Consider the following 7500-nt stretch of genomic DNA (forward strand, 5'->3'; position numbering starts at 1 on the left):
CGGGTGGCGGGGTCGGTCGAGGAAAGCGCCCGTGAAGTGGGGCTTAACGCGCCGAGATCGCTGTGAGATGCGCCTGGATGTCTGGACTTAGGTTTTGAACGCTTAAAAATACCTCCGGGTGGCGGGGTCGAGGGGAAGCGCCCGTGAAGTGGGGCTTAACGCGCCGAGATCGGGCTGTGAGATGCGCCTGATGTTTGGACTTAGGTTTTGAACGCTTAAAAATACCTCCGTGGTGGGGGTCGAGGGGAAAGCGCCCGTGAAGTGGGGCTTAACGCGCCGAGATCGGCTGTGAGATGCGCCTGGATGTCTGGACTTAGGTTTTGAACGCTTAAAAATACCTCCGGGTGGCGGGGTCGAGGGGAAAGCGCCCGTGAAGTGGGGCTTAACGCGCCGAGATCGCTGAAATATGCGCCTGGATGTCTGGACTTAGGTTTTGAAAGCAAAAAATTCTCCAGGGAGGCCGGGTCGAGTGGAAAGCGTCCGAGAAGTCGCACTTAACCCGCCTGAGATCGCTGAAAAATATGCGCCTGGATGTTTGGACTTAGGTTTTGAACGCTTAAAAATACCTCCAGGGTGGCGGGGTCGAGGGGAAAGCGCCCGAGAAGTCGCACTTAACCCGCCGAGATCGCTGAAATATGCGCCTGGATGTCTGGACTTAGGTTTTGAAAGCAAAAAATTTCCCAGGGAGGCCGGGTCGAGTGGAAAGCGTCCGAGAAGTCGACTTAACTTAACCCGCTGAGATCGGACTTAGGTTGAAATATGCGCCTGGATGTCTGGACTTAGGTTTTGAAAGCGCTGAAATATGCGCCTGGATGTTTGGACTTAGGTTTTGAAAAAAAAAATTTCCAGGGTGGCGGGGTCGAGTGGGAAAGCGCCCGAGAAGTCGCACTTAACCCGCCGAGATCGCTGAAATATGCGCCTGGATGTTTGGACTTAGGTTTTGAACGAAAAAATTTCTCCAGGGAGGCCGGGTCGAGTGGGAAAGCGCCCGAGAAGTCGCACTTAACCCGCCGAGATCGCTGAAATATGCGCCTGGATGTTTGGACTTAGGTTTTGAACGAAAAAATTTCTCCAGGGGGCCGGGTCGGGTCGAGTGGGAAGCGCCCGAGAAGTCGACTTAACCCGGACTGAGATCGGCTGAAATATGCGCCTGGATGTTTGGACTTAGGTTTTGAACGAAAAAATTTCTCCAGGGAGGCCGGGTCGAGTGGGAAAGCCCGAGAAGTCGACTTAACCGAGTTTGTCTTAGGTTTTGAACCCGCTCGAGATCGGCTGAGATCGGCTGAAATATGCGCCTGGATGTTTGGACTTAGGTTTTGAAAGCAAAAAATTCTCCAGGGTGGGGGGTCGAGGGGAAAGCGCCCGAGAAGTCGCACTTAACCCGCCGAGATCGGCTGGATGAAGCGCCTGGATGTTTGGACTTAGGTTTTGAAAGCAAAAATTTCTCCAGGGAGGCCGGGTCGAGTGGGAAAGCGCCCGAGAAGTCGCACTTAACCCGCTGAGATCGGCTGAAATATGCGCCTGGATGTTTGGACTTAGGTTTTGAACGAAAAAATTTCTCCAGGGAGGCCGGGTCGAGTGGAAAAGCGCCCGAGAAGTCGCACTTAACCCGCTGAGATCGGCTGAAATATGCGCCTGGATGTTTGGACTTAGGTTTTGAACGAAAAAATTTCTCCAGGGAGGCCGGGTCGAGTGGGAAAGCGCCCGAGAAGTCGCACTTAACCCGCCGAGATCGGCTGAAATATGCGCCTGGATGTTTGGACTTAGGTTTTGAACGAAAAAATTTCTCCAGGGAGGCCGGGTCGAGTGGGAAAGCGCCGAGAAGTCGCGACTTAACCCGCCGAGATCGGCTGAAATATGCGCCTGGATGTTTGGACTTAGGTTTTGAACGAAAAAATTTCTCCAGGGAGGCCGGGTCGAGTGGAAAGCGCCCGAGAAGTCGCACTTAACCCGCTGAGATCGGCTGAAATATGCGCCTGGATGTTTGGACTTAGGTTTTGAACGAAAAAATTTCTCTCCAGGGAGGCCGGGTCGAGTGGGAAAGCGCCCGAGAAGTCGCACTTAACCCGGCTGAGATCGGCTGAAATATGCGCCTGGATGATTTTCGCTTCAAAAATTGCACTAAGTCCAACTTCGGGAAAGGTCCGACTTCCATACCCTCCGAGGCTCCGAGTCAGGCCGACCGAGAGGCCTCTTCCCGGGCACGATTCAAATTTCACCGCGACCCCGGAGGTGGCCGTTTACCCAGGAGCAACTTTTACATCAACTTTAATTTTTTTTTTTTTTTTTTTTTTTTTTTTTTTTTTTTTCTAAAAACTCTGAAATTGTGCCCCGCGCTGCCGCCGCTGCTTTAACGGGCGAGTCTGTGAGCGCAGGCCTTTGTAGAAAACATTCATCCAGGGCCTTTAATAAATAAAATCATACCCAAATCTGTGTTATTGTGACGGGTTAGTCTGTGAGCGCAGGCCTTATGGGAAAACATTCATCGAGGGCCTTTATTAAATAAAATCATGCCCAATAAAGAGTTAATGGGTCGGGTTAGTCTGTGAGCGCAGGCCTTATAGAAAAACATTTTTCCAGGGCCTTTATTAAATAAAATCACGCCCAATAAAGAGTTACTGTGTCGGGTTAGTCTGTGAGGGCAGGCCTTAAAGAAAACTGTCATCCAGGGCCTTTATTAAATAAAATCATGCCCATAAGAGTGTTATTGTAACGGGGTTAGTCTGTGAGCGCAGGCCTTAAAGAAAACATTTATCCAGGGCCTTTATTAAATAAAATCATGCCCAATAAAGCGCTACTGTGTCGGGTTAGTCTGTGAGCGCAGGCCTTATAGAAAACATTTTTTCCAGGGCCTTTATTAAATAAAATCATGCCCAATAAAGCGCACTGTGTCGGGTTAGTCTGTGAGCGCAGGCCTTATAGAAAACATTTTTCCAGGGCCTTTATTAAGTAAAATCATGCCCAACAAAGAGTTACTGTGTCGGGTTAGTCTGTGAGCGCAGGCCTTAAAGAAAACTGTCATCCAGGGCCTTTATTAAATAAAATCATGCCCATAAGAGTGTTATTGTAACGGGGTTAGTCAGTGAGCGCAGTGCTTATAGAAAACATTTTTCCAGGGCCTTTATTAAATAAAATCACGCCCAATAAAGCGCACTGTGTCGGGTTAGTCTGTGAGCGCAGGCCTTATAGAAAACATTTTTCCAGGGCCTTTATTAAATAAAATCACGCCCAATAAAGAGTTACTGTGTCGGGTTAGTCTGTGAGGGTAGGCCTTAAAGAAAACTGTCATCCAGGGCCTTAATTAAATAAAATCATGCCCATAAGAGTGTTATTGTAACGGGGGTTAGTCAGTGAGCGCAGGCCTTATAGAAAACATTCATCGAGGGCCTTTATTAAATAAAATCATGCCCAATAAAGAGTTACTGTGTCGGGTCAGTCTGTGAGCGCAGGCCTTATAGAAAACATTTTTCCAGGGCCTTTATTAAATAAAATCACGCCCAATAAAGAGTTACTGTGTCGGGTTAGTCTGTGAGCGCAGGCCTTATAGAAAACATTCATCGAGGGCCTTTATTAAATAAAATCACGCCCAATAAAGCGTTACTGTGTCGGGTTAGTCTGTGAGCGCAGGCCTTATAGAAAACATTTTTCCAGGGCCTTTATTAAATAAAATCACGCCCAATAAAGAGTTACTGTGTCGGGTTAGTCTGTGAGGGTAGGCCTTAAAGAAAACTGTCATCCAGGGCCTTAATTAAATAAAATCATGCCCATAAGAGTGTTATTGTAACGGGGGTTAGTCAGTGAGCGCAGGCCTTATAGAAAACATTCATCGAGGGCCTTTATTAAATAAAATCATGCCCAATAAAGAGTTACTGTGTCGGGTCAGTCTGTGAGCGCAGGCCTTATAGAAAACATTTTTCCAGGGCCTTTATTAAATAAAATCACGCCCAATAAAGAGTTACTGTGTCGGGTTAGTCTGTGAGGGCAGGCCTTATACAAAACATTCATCGAGGGCCTTTATTAAATAAAATCATGCCCAATGAAGAGTTACTGTGTCGGGTTAGTCTGTGAGCGCAGGCCTTATAGAAAACATTCATCCAGGGCCTTTATTAAATACAATCATGCCCAATAAAGCGCTAATGTGTCGGGTTAGTCTGTGAGCGCAGGCCTTAAAGAAAACTGTCATCCAGGGCCTTTATTAAATAAAATCATGCCCAATGAAGCGCACTGTGTCGGGTTAGTCTGTGAGCGCAGGCCTTATAGAAACCATTTTTTCCAGGGCCTTTATTAAATAAAATCATGCCCAATAAAGCGCACTGTGTCGGGTTAGTCTGTGAGCGCAGGCCTTATAGAAAACATTTTTCCAGGGCCTTTATTAAGTAAAATCATGCCCAACAAAGAGTTACTGTGTCGGGTTAGTCTGTGAGCGCAGGCCTTATAGAAAACATTGTTCCAGGGCCTTTATTAAATAAAATCATGCCCAATGAAGCGCACTGTGTCGGGTTAGTCTGTGAGCGCAGGCCTTATAGAAAACATTTTTTCCAGGGCCTTTATTAAATAAAATCATGCCCACAAAGCGCACTGTGTCGGGTTAGTCTGTGAGCGCAGGCCTTATAGAAAACATTTTTCCAGGGCCTTTATTAAGTAAAATCATGCCCAACAAAGAGTTACTGTGTCGGGTTAGTCTGTGAGCGCAGGCCTTATAGAAAACATTGTTCCAGGGCCTTTATTAAATAAAATCATGCCCAATGAAGCGCTACTGTGTCGGGTTAGTCTGTGAGCGCAGGCCTTATAGAAAACATTCAATCAGGGCCTTTATTAAATAAAAACATGCCCAAATAAGTGCTATTGTGATGGGGTTAGTCTGTGACCCCAGGCCCTGTGTAAAACTGTCACCCAGGGCCTTTATAGAGTAAAATCATGCCCAATAAGGTTAGGTTAGGTTAGGTTAGGTTAGGTTAGGTTAGGTTAGGTTAGGTTAGGTTAGGTTAGGTTAGGGTTAGGGTTAGGTTAGGTTAGGCTAAGGTTAGGTTAGGTTAGGTTAGGGTTAGGTTAGGTTAGGTAGGTAGGTTAGGTTAGGTTAGGTTAGGTTAGGTTAGGTTAGGTTAGGTTAGGGCTAGGTTAGGTTAGGTTAGGTTAGGTTAGGTTAGGTTAGTCTGTGAGCGCGGGCCTTATAGAAAACATTCATCCAGGGCCTTTATTAAATAAAATCATGCCCAAATAAGTGTTATTGTGATGGGGTTAGTCTGTGAGCGCAGGCCTTATAGAAAACATTCATCCAGGGTCTCTATTAAATAAAATCATGCCCAATAAGGTGTTACTGTGTAGGGTTAGTCTGTGAGCGCAGGCCCTTTGTAAAACATTCATCCAGGGCCTTTATTAAATAATATCATGCCCAAATAAGTGTTATTGTGATGGGGTTAGTCTGTGAGCGCAGGCCTTATAGAAAACATTCATCCAGGGCCTTTATTAAATAAAATCATGCCCAAATAAGTGTTATTGTGATAGGGTTAGTCTGTGAGCGCAGGCCTTATAGAAAACATTCATCCAGGGCCTTTATAGAATAAAATCATGCCCAAATAAGTGTTATTGTGATGGGGTTAGTCTGTGAGTGCAGGCCTTATAGAAAACATTCCTCCAGGGCCTTTATTAAATAAAATCATGCCCAATAAGGCGCTACTGTGTCGGGTTAGTCTGTGAGCGCAGGCCTTTGTAGAAAATATTCATCCAGGGCCTTTTTAAAAAAAATCATGCCCAAATAAGTGTTATTGTGATGGGGTTAGTCTGTGAGCGCAGGCCTTATAGAAAACATTCATCCAGGGCCTTTATAGAATAAAATCATGCCCACATAAGTGTTATTGTGATGGGGTTAGTCTGTGAGCGCAGGCCTTATAGAAAACATTCATCCAGGGCCTTTATAGAAAAAAAATTATGCCCAATAAGGTGTTAGTGTGTAGGGTTAGTCTGTGAGCGCAGGCCCTTTGTAAAACATTCATCCAGGGCGAGAATGAAATAAAACGATGCCCATTAAAGTGTTACTGCGTTGGGGTTAATGTGTGAGCCCAGGCCCTTTGGAAAATTGAAATCCAGACACGGGGGGTTCGTAAATGTGTGTCCGAGAAGTCGCTCTTAACCCGGCCTTGATCGGCTGTAACGAGCGCCTGGATGTCTGGACGTAGGTTTTGAACGCTTAAAAAAATCCTCCAGGGTGGAGGGGGTCGAGTGGGAAAGCGTCCGAGAAGTCGCACTTAACCCGCCGAGATCGCTGAAATATGCGCGCTGGATGTTTGGACTTAGGTTTTGAAAGCAAAAAAATCCTCCAGGGTGGCGGGGTCGAGTGGGAAAGCGCCCGAAGTCGCACTTAACCCGCCGAGATCGCCTGAAATATGCGCCTGGATGTCTGGACTTAGGTTTTGAACGCTTAAAAAATACCTCCAGGGTGGAGGGGGTCGAGTGGGAAAGCGTCCGAGAAGTCGCACTTAACCCGGCCGAGATCGGCTGAAATATGCGCCTGGATGTCTGGACTTAGGTTTTGAAAGCAAAAAAAAATCCTCCAGGGTGGCGGGGTCGAGTGGGAAAGCGCCCGAAGTCGCACTTAACCCGCCGAGATCGCCTGAAATATGCGCCTGGATGTTTGGACTTAGGTTTTGAAAGCAAAAAAATCCTCCAGGGTGGCGGGGTCGAGTGGGAAAGCGCCCGAAGTCGCACTTAACCCGCCGAGATCGCCTGAAATATGCGCCTGGATGTCTGGACTTAGGTTTTGAACGCTTAAAAATACCTCCAGGGTGGAGGGGGTCGAGTGGGAAAGCGCCCGAGAAGTCGCGACTTAACCCGCCGAGATCGCTGAAATATGCGCCTGGATGTTTGGACTTAGGTTTTGAAAGCAAAAAAATCCTCCAGGGTGGCGGGGTCGAGTGGGAAAGCGTCCGAAGTCGCACTTAACCCGCCGAGATCGCCTGAAATATGCGCCTGGATGTTTGGACTTAGGTTTTGAAAGCAAAAAATTTCTCCAGGGTGGCGGGGTCGAGTGGGAAAGCGCCCGAAGTCGCACTTAACCCGCCGAGATCGCCTGAAATATGCGCCTGGATGTTTGGACTTAGGTTTTGAAAGCAAAAAATTTCTCCAGGGTGGCGGGGTCGAGTGGGAAAGCGCCCGAAGTCGCGACTTAACCCGCCGAGATCGCCTGAAATATGCGCCTGGATGTTTGGACTTAGGTTTTGAACGAAAAAATTTCTCCAGGGAGACCGGGTCGAGTGGGAAAGCGCCCGAGAAGTCGCGACTTAACCCGCCGAGATCGCTGGATGAAGCGCCTGGATGTCTGGACTTAGGTTTTGAAAGCAAAAAAATTTCTCCAGGACGGCGCGGGGTCGAGTGGGAAAGCGCCCGAAGGCGCACTTAACCCGGACTCGATCGGGTCGGATGAAGCGCCTGGATGTTTGGACTTAGGTTTTGAACGCAAAAATTTCTCCAGGACGGCGGGGGTCGAGTGGGAAAGCGTCCGAA

The sequence above is a fragment of the Puntigrus tetrazona genome, unplaced genomic scaffold (assembly GCF_018831695.1).
Source record: "Puntigrus tetrazona isolate hp1 unplaced genomic scaffold, ASM1883169v1 S000000003, whole genome shotgun sequence".
Taxonomy (NCBI): Eukaryota; Metazoa; Chordata; class Actinopteri; order Cypriniformes; family Cyprinidae; genus Puntigrus; species Puntigrus tetrazona.